This window comes from Bradysia coprophila, unplaced genomic scaffold (assembly GCF_014529535.1).
Source record: "Bradysia coprophila strain Holo2 unplaced genomic scaffold, BU_Bcop_v1 contig_94, whole genome shotgun sequence".
NCBI classification, from domain to species: domain Eukaryota; kingdom Metazoa; phylum Arthropoda; class Insecta; order Diptera; family Sciaridae; genus Bradysia; species Bradysia coprophila.
The window spans coordinates 423,742-451,695 of record NW_023504022.1 but is presented as its reverse complement, the minus strand read 5'-3'; the positions used below and the strand labels follow the sequence as shown (position 1 = coordinate 451,695).

The 27,954-nt window shown below is 36.3% G+C and overlaps 1 long non-coding RNA gene across 2 annotated transcripts; it reads right to left on the bottom strand.

Moving 5' to 3' along the window:
• Positions 1-24,984: 24,984 nt before the first annotated feature.
• On the bottom strand, positions 24,985-25,654 carry LOC119085554. 2 transcript variants are annotated; one of them, XR_005089313.1, is made up of 5 exons: positions 25,552-25,654; positions 25,468-25,483; positions 25,327-25,399; positions 25,132-25,273; positions 24,985-25,061 (listed from the first exon to the last, which is right to left on the bottom strand). It is a non-coding gene; the product is annotated as an uncharacterized LOC119085554 (long non-coding RNA). The 2 variants fall into 2 exon arrangements; XR_005089314.1 differs by lacking the exon at positions 25,468-25,483.
• Positions 25,655-27,954: the final 2,300 nt, after the last annotated feature.

Below are 27,954 nucleotides of genomic sequence, written 5' to 3'. Positions count from 1 at the left end.
TTGCTGAGGCTAAGTTCGAAGATGGGTCGTAACGGGCTGGTGATCTTAGAGATATTCCCAAAAGAATTTTGGTCTCGTTCCTTAATAACACGATAACTTGACGTAATCCTCAACGGATTTCAAAAACCTTTTTTTATACGACGGGGAATTCCATTCCCGAGGATAAGTACAAAGTTGGGCTATGACGGTCGGGGGATCGCAGAGATATTCCTAAAAGAATTTTTGTATCGTCCCGAGATATTATCGTGTTATTAGTTGAGTAATTCTTAATGGTCCACAAAATACAATTATTATTAAGAAAGACATTTTTGGGTTAAGCTCGTTAATGGAATATACTGGAGTAATATTCTAGGATTTATTCCAAAATTTTGTGTGTGTAATATCTTTATATCGATGATAAGAAAAAAATTAAAGTTTGGACGAGTGTGAACTTTGCGGCCAGAGCGAAGCGAGGGCCGTAATCACACGAGTTTAATTTTTATTCAATATATAAGCAAGAAATTCGCCTCTTTCCAGGGTCTGCTAGAAGACAATAAAACTTAAGAGACATCGATGCTTAGCTAAAATTGTAGCCTACATTTGCGTATCTCATGCTGCCTTTTTGATGGTATCTTTTCATCAGAATCCTTTTTTCAAAACACACGACCGCAATAACGACCACGAATGTATTAGCTTTCAACAGAAAGTAGATTTGGTTGTAGTCACTTGACCAGTTCTGAAAAAAGTGATCAGTGTAACGAAATTTTCATAAACTGCTCAGTTTTCTCAGGGTTGGTCAAATTGCTACAACCAAATCTATTTTATGTTGAAAGCTAACACATTCGTGGTCGTTATTGCGGTCGTACATACTTGAAAAATGAATCTGGTGGAAATATATCACCAAACGACAGTATTTAAAAATCACCCAAATGTATACTTTTCTGCAAATCATCGATGCCTCTTAAGTACTGAAAATACGTATGAGCCAGTATATGGTCAAGTGCTGGAATTTCTCATATACGTATTTTGTATCGAAAGTAGGGTACGCATACCCTGGTATACTTTTATGTACTTTAGAATGATTTTTTTTGCTCGGATTACAAAAATCTTCTTGAGAAAAGTAGTCAGTCAGTCAAGGGATCTGACCCATCCAAAAGATGGGGCCTAGTATCACGGGACGATACAAAAATTCTTTTGGGAATATCTCTCATGGAATTCCCCGTCTAATAAAAAAAGTTTTTGAAATCCGTTGAGGATTACGTGAAGTTATCGTTTTATCTAGGAACGAGACAAAAAAATCACCTGTCCGTTATGACCTATCTTCGAACTTAACCTCAGCAATTTAATTCGCTGTCGATTAAAAAAAACATTTTGGAAATCCATCGAAAACTACTCGAGTTATCGTGGAATCAAGCGACAAGACAAAAATTCTTTTGAGAATATCTCTAAGATCACCCGTCTGTTATAGTCCATCTTCGAACTTAACCTCAGGAATTCAATTCCCCGACGATTAAAACAAAGTTTTTGAAATCCGTTGAGGATTACGTGAAGTTATCGTGGAATCAAGCGACAAAACAAAAATTCTTTTGGGAATATCTCTAAGATCACCCATCCGTTACGACCCATCTTCGAACTTAACCTGAGGAATTTAATTCCCCGTGAAATAAAAAAAGGTATTTGGAAATCCGTCGAACACTACTCGAGTTATCGTGGAATCAAGCGACAAGACAAAAATTCTTTTGGGAATATCTCTAAGATCACCCATCCGTTACGACCCATCTTCGAACTTAACCTGAGGAATTTAATTTCCCGTGAAATAAAAAAAAGTTTTTGGAAATCCGTTGAAAACTACTCGAGTTATCGTGTTATCAAGGGACGAGACAAGAATTCTTTTGGGAATATCTCTAAGATCACCCGACCGTCATAGCCCATCTTCGAACTTAGCCTCAGGAATTCAATTCCCCGTCGATTAAAAAAAAGTTTTTGGAAATCCGTTGAGAATTAGTCAAGTTATCGTGTTATCAAGGAATCATCAAAGTGTGACAAACATTTTCTATATTTAAGGTTTTTGGTCATACATTCATGCATTTTCAATCATAGTAGTAAACATTGTGTGACAAACATTTTAGAGTGTTTATCATCCATAAGACCCATGACTTTCAGTCAAGGGAATAAAGCTCAAACAGACGAAATATGTTCAAATTTGGCCGACCTACAAGCAGAAATTGCTTGCCGCCCTGTGCCTGGTTCACACCAAGGGGTCTAACTCACGAGTCGGTCATCCGATTTCCATAAACTTTTTTTTGTCGATCGGTATTGTAAATATCTTTCATTTGATGTATCATTTACAATTTTTCGGGTAAAATATTTTACCATTTGCCATTTGTGACGCATATCTTTTTGCGTGTCGAATCTGTAAGCGTCACCTACACCGATATCAGTTCTTTTGTAAGTGGATAACAGGACTTGCGTCACACCTCCACTGTAAGTGGTTTTTAGCGATATCAGCTCTTTTGTAAGTTTTGATTTTTTAGAATTTGGTCGCAGATAATAGCAGGGACTACACGTCATACAAATTGATGGTGTGCCCATACTATGATCGTGTGTGACAGATTCCCCGATGCCGGTTAATTGTTCCATCAATTTTTATGATTTTAACGAAAAGTAAGGTTGATTTTATTCAATGTGTTGTCATGGTCACATTCTCTGTTGTTTTTTATTTGAATTCGACTATAGATTTTCATCACGAAAACCGTTTAACTCATCACCAGCAGTTGCAATGAAAGTGTACAGTAGTTTAAAACTGCACAATTTTTTAAAGCGACCATGTATTTATTTGTCGTTTTTACGATATCCAAAATACAACAAAACAAAAGATTTTCGATGGGGTGAAGAACCTAACAGTTTTCGTAAGGAAAATCAAAATTAAGTTGACAAAAAATGCAACAGTGAAGTTGACCATGACTCCATCACATCAAATCAAATTGTTGACAACCAAAAATCATTAAAACGGAAAGTTCCTTCAACCTTTACTTTTCGAAAAAGCATAAAAATTAATGGACCACTCAGCTATCAGTTTCGTTCGAAAATGGAGGGAATCGTGGACTGCTTTTATCGAACGTGTATAAGTGTTTGCTACTTGTCAAGCCAACTAGCATAGAGTCAGAACGGGCATTTTCAGCTTGTGGCTACTTGTGTAGTAAAATTCGTTTAAGACTGAACGACGAAACGCTGCACCGTTTGTGCGTTCTTTCTGTCACAATCTGTGGGCTTAGAAATATCAGATCCTACATGAAACAAAAATGTGATAATACCTTTTCAAAAAGAATAAAAACGTTTTACAATGTCATTACCATCATTATAAGTCAAAACTCTTGAAGCGACAATAAATTAATGAATTTTGATAGCAATTTTTGTGGAAGTGTTTTTGTTACTCAAATCATAATTTCTTGTCAATACCGAAAATCCCGGTGTCAATCCCGGGATTCAGATTTAAAATCCCGAATCCCGGTATTGCAAAAACAGTCCGGGATTGCATTCCCTACAGCTATGTCTCACAAAATATATTTTTAATGTAAAATTCACTGTTCCGAATTTAAAAATGCTTGTTTCATTGATATTTTAGGTGAGAAGGCAATATTTGGAAAAAAATAAAGGAAAATAGGGAAAATTGAGGAAAATAGGAAAAATTAAGAAAAATAGGAAAAAATTGGGAAAAATATAAAAATAGGGAAAATTTTCCTCAAAATAGTCCCTGGATAATAGACAATCAAATTGTGCAGTTTGAACAAAAATATTCTTCTTACAAAACTATATAACTTTCTTTTTCATCTCAACCTTCCAGCTTTCATTTGACGAAAATCGAAAATTTTACTAAATTCAAAAATTTGACGAAAATCGAAAATTTGACGAAAATCAAATATTTGACAGAATTCTAAAATTTGACGAAAATAAAAAATTTGAATAAAATCGAAAAAACTTAAAACGTTCATAGCTCCAAGATAAGCGAAAATGTGAGTGTGAGTGTTGAACGCTTTGGACGTGCTTTACATACGCCCTTGTTTATTTCGTTTATTTCTCGTTTAATTCTCTTAATTGAAATTTTATTTCTTTTTATTTGATTCATAAGGTCGTCCTGTATTGTAAATTATCGGATTTTTCGTGTGTGGATTGTTATTAGTGCTATTTTTTCAATTTTGCTACGGATAATTTATTGTAACGTAATTGTTTACGCCTGTGCAACGTCATTTATTTGATTCGCGCGCTCACATATCCAGCTGATGACAAATACCGCCTTTGTTTGTTTGTCAATTTTTTTTTTGCTTTTCTAACTAGTGGATTCCCGTCGCTTCTGTTTTGTTTTTTGTTTTAAATTTTGCATTTTGCATCGTCACAAAACGTTTCATATTTTTTCCATTCCAATTGAGTTTTAACGTTCAATCAAGAAAATGAATAATTGTGCTGTGTGTGACGGCTGTTTCCGGAATGGCAATCCAAATAAAATTATTTGTGATGGAGTATGTCGTCAATCCTTTCACGCTGAGTGTGTTAACTTTAGTAAAGATGCTTTATTGTGCTATCGTGAAATGCCGAATCTTCAATGGTTCTGTGACGGTTGCATAATTCAGACACGCTCGTGCAACGTTTCTTCTCCTCGATTCAATAACTTTAATTCCACCTCGTCATCATCTTATCTCCAACGAACGCTAATCGCTGCCAAAAATATGCGTAATCGTAATCGAAATCAGATTCTAAACGCTAAGTCGTCGAGTAATAACAGTTCCGTATTTTTGGTAACCCGATCAGCTAACGTTGTAAATGAAGTTACAAAGTCAAACGACTCAGTGAGTAATTCTTCGTCGGCAAACGAAATGCAACCTGAAAGTCTTCTTTTTATCAAGTCTCCTAGTGTATGTAGAACAAATCCACTGTCTATGACCACTCAGCCTGATACCAATCTATCCACGGCGCAGCGAAGTAACACCGATTTTAAAGTCAATCTCACTGAACTAGGAACTCCAACCGCCGGCTCTAGTCCCTCGGCCGATGTACCGACCAAACCGTCTGTTTCTGCACAGGTATCCGATGAAGTCGAAAACCCTACAGTACGACCGCGATACGATTCAATGGGCTCACCAAATATTTCAATGTCGTCCGAGAGACAAAGGGTTGTCTATGTTTCCAATTTTCATCCGTCTGTTACCGAGAAGGACGTTGTTAAGTATCTATTGCAGAAGAACGTAATATCATCGGCTGAAGACGTGTCATGCAAGATATTGCTCTCATCCTATGCAGATATAAACAGCGTTTCCTTTGTATCGTTTCGGATCACAGTTGACTCTAACATTTTTCACTCAATAGTCAATAGTAAACTGTGGCCCGACGACGTTGTAGTTCGTGAATTTATGAAACGTTAAATAACCAGTGAATTTTGAACTTTCATTTTGAACTTTAATTTCGTCTTTTTTCAAGAACTAACTTATTGTCATAATTTTAACTCAGCCTAAACCTAACCTCCGATTAAACTAAATGTTGATTGTACTGAATGGTTCTAACTCTAATCAGAATATGATTAGCCAAATCGAGTCTCACGACTTTAAAAAAACGAACTCCAGGTCTACTCGACCTGTGCAAATATCTGCTGGTCTAGTCGACTGGCTGTTGCTAATCATTTCTCTTTCAGATGGGCCATTGAGTACATCCAGTCAGTAAAATTAAACAACGCAAACGAACTTAACAGTCGCCGCTGTACTCCTCAACCACGTTATAAGCATATCGTCATTATTAATGAATTTATTTAAATTATTTTAATTGTTATTTGCAAATTGTCAATTTTATTATACCGAAAGTAGTCAGGGGGCCTATGCCATTGATGAAATAAATAAATAAATAAATAAAAAATTGAAAATTTAACGTAAATTGAAAATTTGACTAAATTCAAAAATTTAACGCACTTAAAACGCTCATACCTCCAAGATAAGCGACTTTTTAGGGAAACCATGAAACACGCATCGACTATAATCTAAAACTCTATAACTTTGTCTTTTAAACAAACTTTCTATCTGCCGTATTTTCCGAGTTATGGCTGACATAGCTCGCACTTAAAACGCTCATAGCTTCCAAATGATCGATTCTTGGAGAAAACCATCAAACACGTGTCGACTAGAATCTAAAACTCAATAAATTTGTCTTTTTTACGAACTTTCTATCTGTCGTATTTTCTGAGTTGTGGGTCTCATAGCTCAATGGCTCAAAACGCTCATAACTCCGAAATTATAAGCTTTTAAGAAAATTCCTTCAAAGTAGTTTCTTAAAATTGCGTCCTTGACATACCTTGCCAAATCCACCGGTAAATTCAAAATTTTCGTTGTAACAAACTAACAAAGTAACAAAGGTTGGTAAAATTCATCAATTTCAAAACGCATTTACAAACATTTTTTCATAGGAAAGTCCAAGTTTTGAAAATTAATATCTCGGCCAAATCAAAATATTATGAGGCGTGTGATAGCTCGTTGAACTCGTATGGACGCCTAGGTTACGAACAAAATAAGTTGGAAGTAGTGGGAGTGAAGAGAGAAAAGTCAAAAAGTTTGTGTATGTTCCTCAGTCCTGCGGAAATTTTTTTGTCAAATTTTTCAGTGTGAACGGACTTGCGTCACGGCCCTTCACTAACGTAGGGCCATGATTCGGTAGAACAAAAGTGTAAACAGAATATCTGAAAAATGTCTGCTTGATTTTATATCTCACTTTAAAAGCTGTAATTTGAATCAGACTAAAAGGATATCCGATCCATTCTAATTCATTGTAATTGGATTCTTACTAAGATTCTAATAAGTGGGATGACATCGGGATGGCAACAATATTTTTCAATAATTTTTATAAAATAAATTAAATATTTTTTTCAATGGTTTTCATATAAATCTTTATTTTATTAAAATATGAAACTTTTTTCTCAAAATCGCACACGGTCTATTATGTAACTGATGCAACTGCAACGATTCGACACGACAAAGTGAGGCATCAAAAAAGGCGGCCTCTGTTACTGGTACAAATTCGTTCATGTGAATCTCAAAATGTAAAGAAAACTTACAACCAGTGGTGTACAATCGAGAAGGACCACCAAAAATTTTGATTTGAATTTTATTACCTTTCACAGACAGTCGCCGTATCTAAGGACTTGTCACAGAATTTGTTAGTTTTAATTGATCTGAATAAAGATGAAAAGTCTTTCACTTCATTTGTTACATGTATTCGCTAAAGCTCATAACGAGGGATTCTTTTGAAAAACGAACTGCCGAAATTGGACGCATTTTAAAGTGGATTTTTTGATATGTGTCTAGATAGGTATTGGTATTGAGGCCAAAAATATTTTTTTTGAAAATCTCTTCTATTTTTGTGTGGATAGCGAGAGGTGATCGAAGACCGAAAACATGCCCTTTTCATCTGGAAATTTCTCTGGCTACATGACAGCTACATGAGCGTGTGGGGTGTCATTGGAAAGGTAATTGAATGTACTTTCGGGGCAAATAATCGATCATGGGGGGTAGAACGCAACCCTGACGAGTTACGAGCAGTTGAAAGTATGGGTAAAAGCTTGATTATTTAGGCGAACTTGTGACGGTTCCTGTGCATCCAAAAAGCAACAAAAACATGAAAAAACTCTTTCGAAAGAATTGGTACTGGTCTTAGCTTTCGAATGACACCACACATGCATGGGTACTGGTATAATGACCGCAAGCTTGACGTGCAGATACAGCACTCATCTATTCACTCGTGATTCTTCAAAAACGAGTCAATTGTTGGTATATGAGATCGGACTGTCATGAGTACAACGTTCTTTATTAGGCTCGAGGTGTGTAGTTATGACACAGCAACATAACCTACGAAAATTCACATACAAATGTCGATGAGGTTATGTCTCTATGGATGAAATATGACAATTCATATGGCCTTGGAGGCAATGAAAGTACAAACCAGGTATGGTCTGTCCATACAAACCGGAGTAAACAGCAATTTCATATAAAGAAACTAATCTTTCAATGAAAATCATTGAGAGGTGAGTCAAAATTTGTATGATTTTCATTGAAAGGTGAGTTTGTTTATAGCAAATCGCTATTTCCTTCCCCAAGTAGCATTTCATAACCGCGGTTGGAAAATTGACTAACTCGTTGCAAACTTTTTCGTTGTCCAACGGTTATGTAACGAATACATTATGTTCACAATAACTTATTCGTTACATAACCGTTTCACAACTAATTTGTTATCATTCAATTTTTAACGAATTAGTTGTACTACCGTTATGAAACGAATAAGTGAATCGACAATTTTTGCCAAAAACTTATTCGTCAATTAACTGTTATGCAACCAATAAGTTGGAGTAATCTACTTAACTAATTCGTCTTAAAACGGTTATGGAACCAATACATTTTCAGTTGTTGATTTATGACATCTTGATTCTAACTGACGCGTCAGTTGGAATCAAGATGTCATGCAAAAAAGATCGGTCGGAGATGTAATCTGTGAGAAACTTGTTGTGCTTTAGTAATGCTTTAGTGATGCAATTTTAATACGATGCCATAATGTGAAACAATGAATTAATGTGAAGTTTGAAAATTGTGATGAAAATTGATCGTATTTTGTGAATAGTCATTTTGTATCTTTATCCCAATTTGTAAATCAGCATTTTATTGATCAATTTCACAACTTTTGTCTGCCGCTGTTGTCGAAGTTAGGATTCTTATGTCTTGTTAGGTCTCTTTAGGAATATCCCGCTAGGATTTAGGATCGACAACAGTTTCTTACAATAAAAGTGAAATAGATCGATAAAATTTTGTTTAACTGGCATAGCAGTGAAATATTTCATTATCAATGTCCGGAAAATTGGAAAAACGTCTGACTGACTAATTGTTGACCAAAATCAAACTGTGGAGAAAATAGGTCTTACTTTATTTACACACCAAATAAGGAATAATTAATTTAAAAAAATCGATTGCAGTGCATACAAACGTCTTTTCTGTGCATATAAATAATTGATCGCAGATAGAAACGTGTTCTTGAAAATGTAGTTAGAAGCTGAAAATAATGATAAACGAAAAAGTTGTCAAACGGTAGAACAACCGTGCTACAACTTAAAAGTGAGACAATATTGAAATTTCAAATGTGACTTATAAGTCCTACGACGGTTTAGCAACCCTTTCACAACTTTAACCAATTCGTTGTATAACCGTCACACAACCAATTCGTTAATAGAATTTCACAACTGGGCAAAAACCGTTGTACAACCGTTGCTACAACGTTGTAGTAACGTTGCGACAACTAATAAGTTATTTTGGGTTATCTCCAAATTATTTATAACCGCGGTTACATAACGGTTGTACAACCGAATTTTAACAGTTGAATGCTACTTGGGGCCCAAGTAGCATTTCATAACCGCGGTTGGAAAAATGACTAATTCGTTGCCAACTTTTTCGTTGCCCACCGGTTATGTAACGAATAAGTTGGGTTCACAACAATTTATTCGTTTTATAACCGTTTCACAACTAATTCGTTATCATTCAATTTTTAACGAATTAGTTGTACAACCGGTTTTAAACGAATAAGTGAATCGATAATTTTTGTCAAAAACTTATTCGTCAATTAACCGTCATACAACCAATAAGTTGGAGTAATCTCTTTCACGAATTCGTCGTAAAACGGTTATGCAACTAATACATTTTCAGTTGTTGCGTCAGTTGGAATCAAGATGTCATGCAAAAAAGTTTGCTCGAAAATGTAATCTATGAGAAAATTTTAATTCTTTAGTAAATAATGTAATTTTAATTCGATGGCACAATGTGAAAGAATGAATTAATAATGTGAAGTTTGAAAATTGTGTATCATAATGCCAAATTGTAAATCAACATTTTATTGATCAATTTCACAATTTTTGTCTGCCGCTGTTGTCGAAGTTAGGATTCTCATGTCTTGTTAGGTGTCTTTAAGAATATCTCGGTAGAACTTAGGATCAACAACAGTTTCTTACAATAAAAGTGAAGTAGATGGATGAAATTTTGTTTAATTGGCATAACAGAAGGCTAGGTGAAGCTGCTTACAGTTTTTGCGATTGTAAACAACGTTTCCTGTCCTTAAAACAAAACAGTGAAATCTTTCATTATCATTGATAATGTCCGGAGAAACGCTTAAAAAAACGTCTGACAGACTAATTGTTGACCAAAATTGAACTGTGAAGAAAGGAAGTCATCGTGCCTCTTACTTTATTTACACACCAAATGAGGCATAATTTATTAAACGAATTAATTGCAGTGCATACAAACGTATTTTTAGTGCATAAATGATGTGAATTGATTTACGAATATCCTATTACAGATAAAAGTTACAATGTAACAACGTTGTAGTATAGCTAGAAGCTGAAAATATTGACAAACGAACAAGTTGTAAAACGGTAGAACAACCGTGTTACAACGAAAAAATTAGACAAAATTGAACTTTTAATTGTGACTTATAAGTTACACGATGGTTTTACAACCGTTTCACAACTTTAACCAATTCGTTGTACAACCGTCATACAACCAATTCGTTAATAGAATTCCACAACTTTTGCATCTGGGCAAAAACCGTCGTACAACCGTTGCTACAACGTTGTGGTAACGTTGCGACAACTAATTGGTTAGTTTTGGTTAGCTCCGAATTATTAACAACCGCGGTGTAATAACGGTTGTACAATCGAATTTTAACCGTTGAATGCTACTTGGGCGAGGAGTCAAACAAAGTCCTCCAAAAGATGAATTTGTCGAAAACGAAAATCATGACAAACATTGACGACCACAAAGACATTAAAATTGGTGATACTGTCATTGAACGAGTCGACAGCTACGTATATCTAGGACATAAACTGAAGTTAGGTCTGGACAACCAAACTGCAGAAATAAGACGTAGGATTGGTCTTGCATGGGCAGCGTTCGGAAAACTTAGGCTAAATTTCAAAGGCAAAATGAACAATAGTCTGAAACGTAAAGTGTTCGATACGTGTGTCCGTCCTGTGCTCACATATGGAGCGGAAACGTTAACGTTAACAAAAGCTTCCGAAAATAAACTAAGAGTGGCACAAAGAGCCATGGAACGGAGTATGCTTGGAATTACGCTCAGCAGGGACGCCGACTTGTGTTTGGGAGTAGTGGTGCTCATACAACAAGCGAATCTGGGAGTAGTGGTGCTCTTTCAAGTAAAACTGGAAAGATGTAGTGGTGCCCGAGCCTCGCTTGTCTTTAGAAGTCGGCGCCCCTGACGCTCAGAGATAGATTGACAAATCAATGGATTCGACAACAAACAATAGTCGTTGATGTCATGGAAAAAATAACATCTTTAAAGTGGGGCTGGGCGGGACACATAGCAAGAAGGACGGACGAACGTTGGACTAAAAAGATCATGAACTGGAGGCCACCTAAAACCTAGAGGTAGACCACCAGAGAGGTGGAATAATGGTATAAAGAGAATTGCAGGCGCAAATTGGCAACAAGTGGCAACTAATCGTTCGGAATGGAAGAGAATTTGGGAGGCCTACGTCCAGCAGTGGACAGAAACAGGCTAAAAAAGAAGAAGATCCCAAAATGGGTCGTAAATTCGCACTATACGATGACATCGAACTGATGATGCACGTGAAAATACGAATGGAGAACGAAATGTATTGGATAGATCAGCGTAGTTACTGATGTGTGGGAAATAATATTCATGCGAGCCTGTGAGCTAGTAAAAGACGTGAATATTGTTGGCATTAGTGGTTAACGTTAAATGTGGCACATAAACATCTGAAATGACTTCATTTTTGCTCGTCTCGTGGGTCAAGTTGGATAGGCGCTGGATTTATAAACCAGAGGTGGCTAGTTCAAGCCCAGCTGTGGACATTATGAGCAGAAAATGCTTTCACTTCAGATTTTGATGTCTCGTATGTTTCACTAAATATACATTTTATAGTTTTATATAAGGCAATTTGAGCTCTATTAAGTAGAAACCTCACCAACACATAGTAATTTTTTTCTCGCTAAATTTCTCCGAACACTTGAATCAGAGGAATGAATGACAACGTATGATTGATCAGGAACTCGATTTTAAAACCGAAAATTAGGGTACTCTTACCGTTGATTACGTTTAAACAGCGATAAATTTTCACTTCAGTCACCGATTTACAAAAAAAAAACATTTGTTTTAAACAGCACTTCTGAACTCTTTGATTATGAAAGCAGTAATGAACAAAAAGGCCACGGTGCACATACGCCCAGAAACTTGCTAATATGACGGCTGGGAAGCCGTTTCGGCGGATAGAGGGAATATGTCAACAATTTCTGAAAAAAATTGAACCGTATCCGACCAGCTGTCAAATTGAAAAAGACATAACCACAGATCTTTGAAAATACTTCCAGCATCACCGATTTTAATGAAATAAATTGCTAACATACATGATCCATAGGATCAGAATGAACGTGAGACTATTTATCTGTAAATCAGATTCTGTATTTGTGCTGTGGAGACCAATTTTTGAGCGCATATTTCTCAGATAATAAGAACGTAGCTGGCAAATAAATATTTTTGCGTTACGTTTGACACCGATGCAAAAGTATTTTCATGTTCTGCTTATCGAATCATTGTAGTCAAAAATTAATTATTTTGTAAGCAACCGACCAATTTTGGAAATAGTCAGCCATTTTTGACATTTCATTCGTTGTATGGAAAACGCCCTGATGTTACCTATATCTGTCGAAACGGCGTCCCAGCCGTCATCTTAGCATCTTACTTTACGAAAACATATCGACACATACGAATAGGTTTGTTCCAAGGCCTGGCCTTGAAGGCCATATGAATTGTCAAATTTCATCCACAGAACCAAAACCTCAATAATATTTCTGTGTAAATCGCGTAGGCGACGTTGCTCGATTTGTATGAAATATCACGATAGCGACGTTGCTGTTAATGAAATTGTCGTTGTTCGCGTTTTCAAAGTTCATGTTTGCAGTTATTTGGAACAAACCTATCGATGGAAAGGACAGATCTTATTTGTCCCAGTTGATATAACTATCTTCGAAACGCAATTATTTGAAAAAGTTTTAGTACGGGCGCCTTAGATTTTGAGCTCGTAAAAATTAGTAACAAGCAACGCACTTCAAGCAAAAGTGCTATTAATGACAGCTGCCAAATAGAGTACTATTTTGTATGAAATTTTATCCCCACTCTTTTTACAGTGTAAAATTTTGTATGGAGCACTGTCAAGTTTCAGTACCCTATTTAGAGTACCACTTTTGCTTGAAGTGCGTTGTAACAAGACAATCTTTTCCGGATTCAATGGCGCTTAGGGACCTATACAATATCCTAGAAGTCCCACTCGATCCCACTTGAGCGTTTTGAGAAAATCGAGAAAAACCGAAAAAATTGAGCTTAAATGCAAGCATTTTTTCGTTGTTCTACCAAAACCAGGATTTTCAAAATTTTTCTTGAAATATCATTTTTACCTCATTCTAGATATACTCTAAAGTAACCAAAACTAGTTAAAAGATAAAAAATATTTTTTTCCCTGCTAGAAATAAATTTTCAAGGTCAAAATTCGTGAAAAAATCTACCCCACGAAACCTAATTTTGACTTTAAACCGTCATATTGAAAGGCCGTAACACCAAATATTTGCCGAAAGTGGCTTAAAAACATCTTTGGACTATCCTGAATACTTTCTAAGCAGCATGTCATAACTTATTTTCACATACAAAAATTGTTCTCGCATGTCGAAAATTTCCTTACACAGCGAAAAATGACCGAATCTAAGAAAATTTCATACAAAGTTTTTGAACATTTTGTTCGACAATTTTGTATAAAATGCTCTGAAATTGGTTGTAAATAAGGTTTTATTGGTCCATATCGAATAAGCACTAAAATACTTTTTTTTTACAAAAACACACTTCCTATATTTGATTTCTCAATTACCAAACAATTGCGACAAAAAAGACTGCTCACAATAAGTGCGCAGCCAGTAAAAAATCGATCTTTTCATAAGAAAAATTACAATAAATAAAAATCATCAATCTTCTTCTTCCCCAATGTTCCCAAAATGCAAGCGGCATTTCCACGTTGTATCGCGATTGATAATCTTTGTAAAAGATAATCTTTTGATTTAGCTTCACCAGTTGCTTTTTTCATTAAAGAACCCAATTTGTCTATGAATTTCTTCGTTTCTGGGCCCATACAACCTAAAGTCTCGAAAGCGAGTGGCGTTAGTAAATTATTTTGTTTCAAAGAAATATAATGGTTATGCTTATGTCTCTCAGCTTTGTCTGCGATTGTGCGAGCTTTCTTTGAAGAATCATTAATATACGACGCAGCCGTAGTATCCCTTACAGTCACATCCCACAAGAGTGATTTACCATGACTCCACGGTATTAACGTCATGCCGTCTGGTCTTTTACCATCATCTCTTGAAACACCTGGGGGCTGTACATTATTTGGAACACCTGCACTAGAGAATGCATGAGAGAAAATGTTATTCACACTATCGTGTCCAGCTAATTTTCCTTCTGCGCATTTAGCACAGGATAGACCATGCAAACCATCTTTTTCTACCATTTTATCGCAAATACATTTGTGTTCCTCACATAATTGAGAACCTACTCGAAGACCAACAGCAATTCTAGCAGAGTTGTTATCCAATAACAATCCTAATTGACTCGATGGGATCACTTGCAGCCACTTTGAAGATTCTTTAGTTGATGACGCAAGTAACCGGGCACGAGTCTTAAGATCACCATTTTCAAACAACTCATCGAATTGATGTTTGATCTTCGGAAGATCCCAATTCCTTTGTTCTTTTTTAAGCGTATCGGTTTCTGGAACAAAATTACGTGGAATTTCATCGATTAATTGTAAAATCTGATCATTAATTATTTTTAAGTTAAACTTTTGGAGTATGACACAACATAATTCTGACGACGAATAAACAGATGATAAATAGGCTGGCACTGCCAAATCCTCAACTCTCCTAATACCTATACCACCACAAGACAAAGGGAGAGATGCCTGATCCCACGACAAACCTTCTATTCTCGTATTCGTAATAGCCTCCAATGTCGACCGAAACATCTCATCAACAGATCTAAGATGATCGGGTAACAAGTGGGCTCTAGAAGTACGCATCAAGTAATTAAATCTACAACCACTCAACGACTTCTTAAAAACACACAAAGCAGGATGGACATCCATCAGTTTAAGTCGGTCACACATCAACTTAACTGATTTGGTCTTAGAAGAAAACATCCTCTCTAAACCTGCCTCAAATATTGGTGAACCTAGCACTTCTAAGGAAGACTCATCAACCTTCTTAATACCTGGTAACAAAGCTGATATCTCATCATACATATGAGCTTCTTCATCAGGAGTCGCATTGATAAAGAAAACTTCACATTTCTTCGTATTCAGGCGCAGTCCTGAAACGTCATAAAACGATAGTACTTTCTGAATATCAACTAAAACGGTTGATAACTCATCACCTATAGTACCATCGTCTAAATACCAGCCATTAAACCGAGACAAAAGGGAATGCGTCATTCGCATTATACCTATACAGAAACCTGTAGGACCCAACGGGTCTCCCTGCTGATAGCCTCTCTGAGACAACAAGGGGTCATCAGCGAAATACAGATTCGAAACAAGCCGATATGCTTGCTGTAGCAAGGGAAACAACTCTGGGCAAATATCTCTAACCTCTCCTAACATAAATTTCCTAAAAAGCATATTAAATGCATTCTCAAAGTCAAACTTAACAAGAGCCATCGGCTTATCATGCTTAGTCTTACAAAATTCACGCACAGCGTGAACTAAAGCTTCAGCTCCCCCTTTAATCCCAAATCCAAACTGAAAAGGTTTCAGTTTACTCACTAACTGTTCCCTAATCTTATAATTCGAAATCTTCCCTGCAATACGCCTCCAAACTAAACCCACAGCAAATGGTCTTACATCGTTCTCTCCTTTATTAAGAGCAGTTAACGATGCACCAAAGAAAATCTTCAAAACATCTTCTTGTACTCGACCTGACCTAATAACATCCATCAACGAAGACACAGCTTTAAGCAATTCATTAGCTGAATCACCACAAGTAAAAGATGTCAAATCTTTCAAGTGCCTCGGTCTCAAACCCCCTATCCCTCCCGAAGAACTCAAAGGAAAGCTCTTAATAGCCTTAACTACATCTCCTACCTCAGTCGGTGATATCTCGAAGTCTATTTTTACCTCTTCGAAAGTACCACCTTCATCTACTGGGTGTTTAGTCTGAAGCTTAGCAGCAGTCTCAATAGTCTGCGAAGCCACTGACTCATTTGAGCACAAAACTCTCAAAGCACCCTTAATATCTCCCTCACTCACTTTCCTAGTCGCAGTCTTAACCACAACACTCTCCTTGTCTACTACCTTAAAGCTAAAAGGCATCCCCTTAGTTTCTAAAACCTTAGACAGAGCCTGGTTAACATCAGTACACTCTGAAAAAGCAACTAAGTTCTTCCTGATAACATTTATGCCATCATTCCCTTTAGACTTACTACTAAGAACGATATATGGAAAAGCCATCAGCTTCATCCAAGAACCAAGGTCGTTCTTTCTAACTAAATCCTTAATAACCCGTGTGAGCTCCTGACAAACTACAGTCCTAACTGATTTTTGTATCACACGAGTCAACGGCACTGACAACCTACACTATTTATTTATTTATTTATCGTATGGTGTGAACAACAGACAAAATCTTTGAAAACATTAAAATTGAAACCGACGTGAAAAACACAACATATGAATCCATCGCAATTACTAACGTAACAATTTATCATCGAATCCAACCACACCATGTCCGGGATGTCCGTTAGGAGTTCAGCAACTATGATGAGTTAAATGAACAATAATCGTAGAAGCAATCGACAAACGTCAAATTTATGGTAAAATTTCGATTCGCTGGAAAATAAAACTGCATTCTATCAGCCCGGGATGTCCATTAGGAGTTCAGCAGCAAATGATGAGTGCGTTGTACCATCCAATCGAAACAAGTGACCATATGCATGCCAAATTTCGTTCGTCGTGACGTATTGTTGCAGTTTCAAGCCCTAAGGCAAAATTTTGCTCCACTGGTTGTGGATTTCTGTTGTTTTGCCGGGATGTCCGTTCGGGAATTCGGCAACCAGATGATGTTATTGACTTAGGCTATGCCTAAACGATGGGCTCTTGGAGCTAACATCTCCCATCCTTTGAATACATTTTCCGTAGAAGTTTTTGGACTGTCAATTTGTTTGCATTTTGTTGGTTGAGGTTATGTTTCTCTGTCCAGATTTCGATCGCGATGAAATTGGCGAATTCGGCACCGCAGTATGAAACTCCATTGAATCGAGAAACTCGTAGCACTAATTTATACTTTACAGCAAAATTGTGCACTTAAAACCGAATTTTACATACGATTTTAAGTAGTTTTATACAGCAACAAAAAACTATGACAGCCGGACTTTAACGTAAACGTCATGTCATCACCTACACTGATTGAGCAATAAACCAAACTCACTCAAAACACCTGAAACATTAACCTCAAAAGAAGGATGATGCACTTCATCCTCATCTTTCGAAGATGTGTTGCTATCAACATTAGCACGCTCATGTACCTTCATATGGATTTTAAGTCCACGACCATTCTTCGCTAAAAAGCCACAAATCTCACATGAAACCCTATCATCTTCACTATTCTTAAATGAGAGGCCCGAAGAAAATGTAACGTTCTCTTCTCTACATTTTCTTTTCGGGCCTCGTCTAACTAAACCATCCTCATTACTCACTACTAATTTCGCTAATTCCTGACAACTTAAATTTGGACAATACCAATCACCTTGATCACCGATTATTCTGTCATACTCCTCATCTGAAATAAAATGACATATTTGATGGAAAAAAATTTTACATCCCTTGCAAAGAATCCATTTTTCCATTTCCATGTTGCGGTCATTCATATCCACCAAACACAAGCAATATTTGTCTATGTTTTCAGACATACCACCAGAAGCTTGTCCCATAACGTCCTTTGACAGACCAAAGTAAGTGTATGTGGACAAACAATCAGCGATCAGCCCGAAAAATCCGATTGAAATCGTTTCCTTGCAATTTGATCAACTTATGGATGGCGATAATTTTTTGTTTTCAGCTCAAAATTCGTTCAAATATGAAAATTTTCCAAAATTATTTTGTGGAGCAAAATTTTTATACGTCGTTTCTCTTGCAGCGCCTACTATACAATACAATACTAAAATACTGGTATTGGTTTTTATGGAAGAGAAGAACTAAATGTAGGTCAATTTCACACATTTTTCCAATTTTGTCTTTACGGCCATTTAATGAATTTAGGTTCGATTTTAGGAGAATATTTACTATGTAGGACAGTCATTAGTTCAGTAAAGCTTCAATAAGTGTATGGGAAGCTGAAAGAAAACAAGAGATGTTTGGGGCTTCAATCCATAATTCAAAATGAATAATATCTTTATTTAATCGCTTAAATAGATCATTGTCAATGTCGTTTGAGATGTCAAATAAGCTGTCATTTTCACAAAGCTAACCACAATGTTACAAAAATTTATATGGAGCTGTCATTGTTTGAGGTTAGCTTTGTGAAATTAACAACTCATTTGACACTATTTTGAAAGAAGAAACCGTTATTTGACACTGATCTATAGCTAAAATACAATTCGAAACGTCAACCAGAAAACATATGGTTGGGACTAAAACTAAATGTCATGACGAGTGCGGTTGATGATACTGGAGAAGATGTGGAGAGGCCACGGCAATATAGAAGAAGTGGAGATGCCACATGATTCCCATAGTAATGAGAAGGCTCATCCGGGTCGGAATCAGAGGATGACGAGTCGGTGGATGAACAAGCGTTGAACCGGAGGTGAATTCGTCTGTGTCTGATGAATCGCTAAGCTTTGCAGCTGGTAAATGCAACGAATGCTCCAACGGAATACGAACTGCAATGGCTGGAACCGGATTTGTTGAAGATGTCTCCTTTCCCGGATTAATATTGATGTCGGCTGGCTGGTTTGATTGCTGAATAACGGCAGATGGAACGGAATCCGCTGGAACAGGCGGCTGAACCGGGTCTACTTGCAACCCAGTCGATTGAGCTTTGGGCTTAACCCGAACGGCACTATGATCGGTGAACCGACACGGTTCGATACAGTTTATAGATGCTCGTCCAAATTGTTTGTGGAACCAGCATACGCGAGGCGTGCTGGGTGACCGAGACTGACGTGGTATGTGTGTCATAGCAATGGCAGCGTCTCGAACAGCATTAGAGCGAGCTGTGTTATTGTGAGCAGAAGCAGCGGCTTGTGCGTTTTGTTTGGATGCAAACGGTGCAGGTCCAACTTGCTGTTTACGTGAAGACGTTCTTGGGCAAGAAGAACTTACGGATGGAACTGGAATGGGTCAAACTCGATGACGGCGAGACTGGTTGTCGCTGGTAGCTGATGAAAAAGGAGCCTTACGTATCGGTAGATTTCGTTGGACGATATCGCGGAGCATTTGTTGATTTTCCTGGACAACCAACCGAACTTCACGAACATTCTGGTCATAGCGCTGACTGTACAGTTGAAATTCTCGTAAAAAGTCGAGAAACCACTGGGGTGGACTTACCGGCGAGCGGGAACGTTTTGTTTTGTCGGGTGCCATGAGAAGAACTGATGGCATTTGTCCGAATAAAAAAAAAACACTTGTTCGATGTAGGTAATACTAGATACGATCGGTGAGTTTAAAAAACTTGACTGAACTTCGAAAGTTGAGAGTTGGTTGTTGAACCTTAAACGGCTGAATGAAAAATGAGGAAGAACAAGCATGGCGGTGGCATATTTAAAGGCAATCATTTTGATAATGTTAGTGTCAAAAAGTTGAGTGGGCTTAATTTGCGAAACGCACTTTTTTCTGGTACCAAAAGATAGTCCAAAACAAAAAATTTTGAACCCGCCTCCTGCAAGATTTAAGACCATCCCCCTGCACATATAAGTGTTGTCTCTATGAAGAGCGGAGGTGTGGCTAAAAAGGTAAAATGTGTGTGTTCAAATCAGAAATAACTTTGTGGGAGTCTTTTCTTCTGTATGTGTTTTCTGCGACTCGCTTTTTGGAAATTAAACACAAACAGGGCGGCATGTGACTTACTTTTCTCACTAATTCTGACTTTTTTTTAAAGAAGCGATAGTGACTTACTTTTTTTTCGTTTTTTTACTTTTCTAACTACAGTGAACGACATCTCAAATGTCTCACTGTCAAATTTTTCTGAGAATTTTATTGTGTCATTGCAAATTCACAATGACATTCTCTGAAAAAAATGACAGTGAGACATTTGAGATGTCGTTCACTGTATTTCGGAAAAAGTATTGAAAATCGGAACCATTTCTTGTTCCAACTAAATATTTATTACACAAAGACATCACAAAATTTGCCTGCGGCGCAAAGATGTACGTAGTAAGGTAACTGACTGAAAGTTGACCTAGTGGAAAAGTGATCTTAAAGAAAAAATTATCGGTCAACTCAACATTCAATAAACCGTGATATGTCCTATGAATTTTGTATAGATAGGACAACTCACGATTCAATGTGTTTGAGATTTGTCAAATTAGGTCAACTTTCAGTCAGTTACCTTATATGAAAATTTTCCGATTTTCCTACGTATTAGGGCAACTCAGTTTTTCTGTTTTTTAGTCGTAGAGTAGTTTACGGTAGCCCACTTATCCCATGTGAAAATAAAATTCGCTGAGAATTTTTTTTAGTCGAACAGAAAGTAGCCTAAGGTAGCTGTATTCTGGGACTGGTAAGACGACCAGTATCCTACAGATGCTTCTGCAAAGGTTTTATTGTGAACGCAATCTAGATGTCCCCATCCCCATACGACATTCAAACAAAAATATATTAAGAAGCAGAAATTTAAAACATTTTAAGTTTTTGTGTTGACAAGGTTCAAAAATAGGGTGACTATACATGAATGGAGAAAATCATCTCCTGGAAAACCTCCAGCTGATGCGATTTTTTGACATAAATTCAATTGTATTTAACAAAAAACACATTCAAAATAGAGGAACAGTGAAAATCAGGTTTTGGGAGGGATTTTTTTATCCTTTGCTTCCAATGCTTCTATTACTTTATAATGAATTGAAATACCTCTCAAATGAGCTATGTTCTGCTGTGCCAGCTACGGCTCTACTCGTACGTTTTCGGAATAAAATTAAAGCAAAATAAAATGATCGAGTCTAGTTTTTGACAATTGAATTTCAACTGTCAAAAACCAGATTTTATTTTATTACCCGCACAAGCTTCGACCTCGGCTTCGACTAAAAAAGTGTATCTACGGATAACTAAACTAAACAATTGAAAAACCTAATCTATCGAGGAATCATGTTCAAATAAGGAACGTGAGGTAAAATTATATTTAAATTTTAAATCAAGTTTTTGAGTAAAATATCTTACTTGGCATTGCCAAGTTGGCAATGGAATAAATGGTGTAAATGGCAATTCTTGTGTGTTTACCAACCTCGGCTACGATTCGATCGCCAAAATCCGCACAAGCAGTGCCATTTCCAGCATTTGTTCCATTGGTAAGTAATGTACTATTTGAATCAAGCGAAGGTAAACAATTTTAAAGGACTAGTCACTCTTGTTTTTAGCAATCTTTCAGTTTGATGAGGTAAGCGAGAAATAACTTCGATATTTTATTTTTCCCATAAACAATTCTAAATTTTTGATCACCTTCCTTTACTGTCCTTTATGGTACATTCAGATATTATCGATTTAATAAAAGTGTCTGTTTAAACATGTGCCGTTGAGTTTTAAGTATTATGGAGTTATTTTGATAACTCATCGTCTCGTAGATATATTTGCTCTAAAAAAAACGTTTGTAAAAATAAAGTTGCATTTTGTGAGTCATGTCAGTTTAAGGGACAAATACAAGTAATCAGATAACAATAAGTTCTTAGTCAAATCGTCAAAACTAAGTTTATTATTATTTTCTGATCTCCCAATCACACTTTGTGATAAAGAAAAAGGCTTTGTCTCAATAAAGTAACCAATAAATCATAATCGAATTTCGTGCTTCTTTTTCAAGATTTTTAAACCTCCCGCCTGCTGCTAACAAGCGCTAAAGTGTACTTTACTCTTTCTTAGTAGAAAGCAAAAGTGTGTGCTTGAAATTCACGTTTTAGAGCTGGTTTTTGTTCACTATTCGGTCACTTTTTATAAATCAATCGATAGTGAGAATACCAACTATTTTCGGAAAATTTGATCACTTTTTCACTATTTTCTGAATAAAAATCACATGCCGCCCTGCACAAAGTATCTTTGTGTCCAAACCACAAAATCTGCTGCGACTCGCTTTTTGGGAATTAAACACAAAGTATCCTTGTGTCCAAATCCCAAAATGTCTGATACGAGTCGCTTTCCGGGATTTAAACACGAAGTGTATTTGTGTCTAAACCACAAAATATCTGCTGCGACTCGCTTTTTGGGAATTAAACACAAAGTAACGCGCGTACTTCCTAACTTTTCCTCAACAGTCAGTATGTCAAGTTTCAAGTCTCAATGACTTTCCGTCTGAGCTCCTATAGAGAGGCAAACAAACAAACATTAAACTTTATATTATAGATAATCACACTTTTATTTAGATCTAGATTTTCGATCCTAAAAGAAGGAAAGTATATTTCAATAATCACATTTCTATTTAGATCTTAATTTGATTCAATGATATTCAATGATTTTAAAATTCTAATTACACTTTTGGTTGCAATCGGTTAATAGCAAAGCACTGTCAAGCACCGAAGCTGACTTTGACATCACTCAATTAGAAGGCCAAAAACACACCTGTTGACTTTTTTTTTTCAATTTTTTGATAGCCGTAGTATGAAAAAGAATAGCCAACTTTGATCGGTTCAGTCCTCTATTTGAGTGAGGTCGAAGTCAGCTTCGGTGCTAGACAGTGCGTTGGTTAATAGATATTCTGAGTTTATGTATAAGTAAGAAAGTATGAAAAGCCAACTGCAAAGTAAAGCGTTAAGTCAATATCATCTCAGATTATTGGAAGTTTTTCAGTTAGAGTAGGTTACCATAAAGGGATGAATAAATGTTTAGAATCTTTGAATTTGTCTCACTGGTGAGGGATCCTTAGAAGGAGGTAGTGCTGTGATATGCCTTATTCCGAACTGGGAATAATGTGAGGGATTCTTTTGAAAATCCTCCTATCAAAATCGGACCCATCTCGTCTGGGATGGATATACACATAGTTTGAAAGGTATTTGCCAGTAGACCTCAAAACAAGCCTCAGATAGTCTCGAGCTACACCTGGTTGCTGGTGGAAGATCACCGAAGGTGGAAAAGGGTGACTCGGGTAATTGACTACACACCATTAAAGGAATTGCCGGAGTATCCGATAAATAATTGTAATTGATGGAATTATAAGGAATTGACCGGAATGGAATGGAGATACGTTAAATTGTAAGGAATTGAAAGTACCATTTCCTGGTACTTTTTTCCGATCATTATTTTTATCTGTATTTAATCTAATTTACTTCAAATTTCATTACAATTTAACGTATTTCCAGTGAATTCCTTATAATTCCATCAATTTCACGTATTTCCAGTCAATTCCGGTCAATTCCTTATAACTCAATCAATTTCTTGTCTTTCCATCAATTACAATTATTTACTGGAGTATCCGGCAAGCTGCAACATAGCTGTTCCAAATTTTAGTTTCGTACAGTCTCACCATTCTTCATTCAAAACGCCGAAAGCGTGTCAAAATAAGATGTTTATTACGAAACCCTCCTTTAACTTTGACTTTAGTCTCTATTTGACAACTATATTTATAGTGAGTTACCAACTATTTCCTACAAAAATATGTTGCAATTGAATAATAATGGAAAATATCGAAAATTCGTGGAATTGTAGAAATTAATTGGAATTACAGGAATTGAAGGACAATCATATGGCCTCGGAATAAACCTATAGGATTGTCGTGTGACGTCTAATGAAACTAAATATTTAAATTACCGCATCGACTTAAATTTTTAATTAGATGGCTGCGCGATTCACCTTACTCAAACACAACACACCAGCGACCATTTATTTTTGATTTAATGTCACCACGAAAAAATGCTGTTGGCGCAACCTCCTAATAATATACAACCTTGGCAACCACAGCGGATCATACTGATACAGAGTGTGAGCTGTGTGGAATGTGTGAAATTCATTGAAAACGTGGAAATCATAAGATATGAGACTTTTGAGATGTCGTTCACTGTAATTCAGGCAACCGGTGTCTAATAGAAAGTTGATATTGACTTATCGATAGATCACAGTGTTGTTTTAAAGTTATACGCGAATCAATTCTTTGAAATAACAACATTCTTTGAATGAAAGCGCAGATTGAACTAAATTTGTTTTTCCGTTACAGAATTATCTCCGTATGTGCAAATATAAGAAAGCCCTTGAATAATATCAAATCCTATCTAGCCGGGACAGGGGCATCACAACCACAAAAACTACAGCCGCAATAATAGGGTGGGTTATTTCAACTTGTTTTTCAATTTTTTTCTTTTATTTTTCCAAAAATTGAATCTACAATAAAAACTACACAAAATGTAGAAAAATTAGTTCGCAAAAACGAGTCTCTGACCCACCGTCCAATTTTTCATTCCATACAAATTTGTATGGGATGAAATAAATTCGTAAAATTCGGAAATGTTTTTGCGAACTAATGTTTGAATATTTTGTGTAGTTTTTATCGTAGATTCAATTTTTGGAAAGGGAACAGCGAAAAATTGAAAAGTAAGGTGAAATAACCCACGCTGCAATAATGACAATTACTAAAATTGCAACTATTGTTATGAACCACCACTTTCTATACCATAACTGACACTGCGAAATTGATTCCGGATATCTCCAAGCAGCACAACCGTCTTCAAATTCCGCAGTGCTTATCAGCTTATTTGCACTTGCATCTCCACACTCTGAACGTAGACTATCCACCCAACAAGTCATTGTATCAGACAATATGCTAAAATAATAAAACAAGCAAGGAATATTTATTGTTCGCATTAGTTTTTCTCTATATTTGATTAACTTACCAGCACACTTGTCTGACTTGTTCATCCCTATCCAATGATGGTTTTCGCTTTAACTCTTCCATCCTTCGTTCCTTTTCTTCATCACAACGTACCCAATCATTCTGTTGTACTCTACGAAGAGTGGACTCGGGACAATCTGAAGCTAATTAATGTAAATGACGGAGACTCTTCATCGTCATCCATACATTAACTAACCGTTTCCATAAATGTTTGTTGCTAATGCAAGCACTCCCATCATTATACACCACATCAAACGCATACTGATAGTCTACATTTTTCATAAATAAAATACGAAAATAGTTAAATGATGTCATCGTATCACAATTCAGATCTTACATTGTTGCCGGTTACACTAATAACAAATCGGTAATTTAGGATAGTTCTTCAAAGTGCAACAACTTCAGTGGGCACCTTACTAACCTTGGGTATCCTTTAAATTCAATTTTATCACTTCCGTTTACAGAGTTTGTTGACAATGTGTGCGAATATTGCGATTTTCGACTTTTCTAATGCACGTCCTATAGCGGAATGTATGGTTCACAAATAGAACAACGACGCCAGCCAGCGAACAGCATTAGATTCTTCGTGATTTTTTTTATATCGATTTTAAGAACTTTTTCGTAAATCGTAAACGTTTTGGCGACATATTGGCTAATGTTTCGGATTGTGTGACTGTCACACTATGACAAGGACCAATTCATTCAATTGTTCATCTTATTCTGATGTTTTCATCTGTCTTACATATTTATCTTTATAATGAAAATCGTTATCGTTATTTGCAGCTGTCCTTATAAGTTTCAATTTGAAATTTTTCGAATAAGAAATCCCAACAAAAATCTCTACGAGAAAAGTGTGACGCAGTCTTTGTAGTACAATTTCTAAAATGAATGGTATCGCTAGAGTTGACGCTTTCAGCTTTTTTACGCAAAAATTAAATTTTACACCCAATTAGTTCAAACAAGCTGAAATTTGACTGAAAACAACAAAAATTTTACCAAAAAAATCTGCGTCGCATGTGGCAGATAAATTTTCTTGTAGATCTGTTCCGGAACATCTGCCACTTTGCGACGCAGATTTTTTTGGTAAAATTTTTGTCATTTCTGAGATGATTCGGCTAATTTTCATTTGTACATTCTTTCAGGACGTATTTTTCTCTGTTTTAACAATTTTCTTAACACTACTTTCCTCAACATCTGCCATTGTGACGCAAAATGTTTTTGGTAAAATTTTTCTTCTAGAGTTTGTTTGGACTAATTTTTGCTTTGACAATTTTTGCGTACAAGCGCAGAATGCGTCACCTACAGCGATATCAGTTGTTTTGGAAGTATGTCCAGGGACTTGCGTCACTTTTACTCTTTGAGTGTTTTTGACTGATATCAGTTGTTTTGGTTTGATCTTCCGTTATGTTATTTGGTTGCAATTTATATCCTATGTATCTTCCATACGGAAACGCAAAAACCGAAAAATTTCGCAAACATGCTTTTTCCAGAAAAATGTTTTCTCGACGTTTCAGAAGATACGCTATCCGAATCTGCAATTAAAAATTTAAAAACTAATCTTGGAACACGTTACTTATATCGAAAATAACCAAAATCCATCGAAAAATCCGATGGAAGTTAGGAAGTACCAGAGGAATCATCTGTTATCCCAATATTTAGCAACCAATAGAGCACTGCTCCGTTCAAAAGCCGCCGAAAAAGAACATCAGCCGGAACCGCCGAAAAAAGCTTCACGCCGATGCCTCGCCGCCGACGACGAAAAATGGGTCACGCCGCCGCCGACGGTCATCTGTCGGCGTGTCGCATTAGTGCAAATAAACCAAAAATTCGGTTGATGCCCGAATGTAAAGATACGAATTTGGCACGAATCGCTAGTATCAACTAGAGTGTTAAATAAACTAAATCGAAACTTCATAAAACTGTTCAATTGATTATAAAAATTAAGTGACTTTGCCTACTTCTCTTCGTTTTGTAAATAGTTAATGTATGGGTAACATTTCAATGTAATGTATTTCTGAAGCTCACGAGATCTGCAACAAGATGAGGATCTGGCATTTCTTAGTGACTTAGGGCCTTATTGACTTTCTGTTGAAAATCGGGAAATTTTCCTGATGAAAGAAGCAAAGCCGGGGGAGGGGAAATAAGGATCAAAGATCTGAGTTCCTGTTCCTGTTAGCGGCTTCATAATAATACTTGGAAAATTACATAACTTCGAAAGGCACACAAGTCTCTCAACTAAAGAATTGTCCAAGTTCATTTGTATCTTGTACAGTATCGACTTAATCTAACCAAAAAATTTCCCGTATATTAGTCTATGATTAGAAGTATCTTGCTGTACGCGAGCCCAGTATGAGGAAATTGTGCAGAAACGCACGTATCAATTAACTTCTATTGTAATAAACGTTTCCTATTCTAGTTAAACTTTGTTAAATTTATTTCTTATTCACATCAAAACGTAAGTAACAAACGTAAAAGGAACATTGCTGACATAAGTAGTAATTTTGGTCTTGACTCGTCATTATTAAGTGAATGTATGATTTCACAATTAAATTCGATGCCAAAATTAGTGAATTTGGCTGCAAAATTATTGTGTATTACCGCTACAAGCACTCCGAACGAGCTTGATTTTTCAATAGCACTGATGATTATTCACTCGAAACGTTTGTGTTTGCGGATAACTTAAAACTGTATTCTGTTCATCCATAATAATTAATAATTATGGTATTATTGAGGAAGCGAAATTTTGTAAAGGTGTTAAAGATTGTCGTGTTTCCAATACTACTGAAATTGTGAAGTGAATGGCAAAATAATCAACTTCTGACTT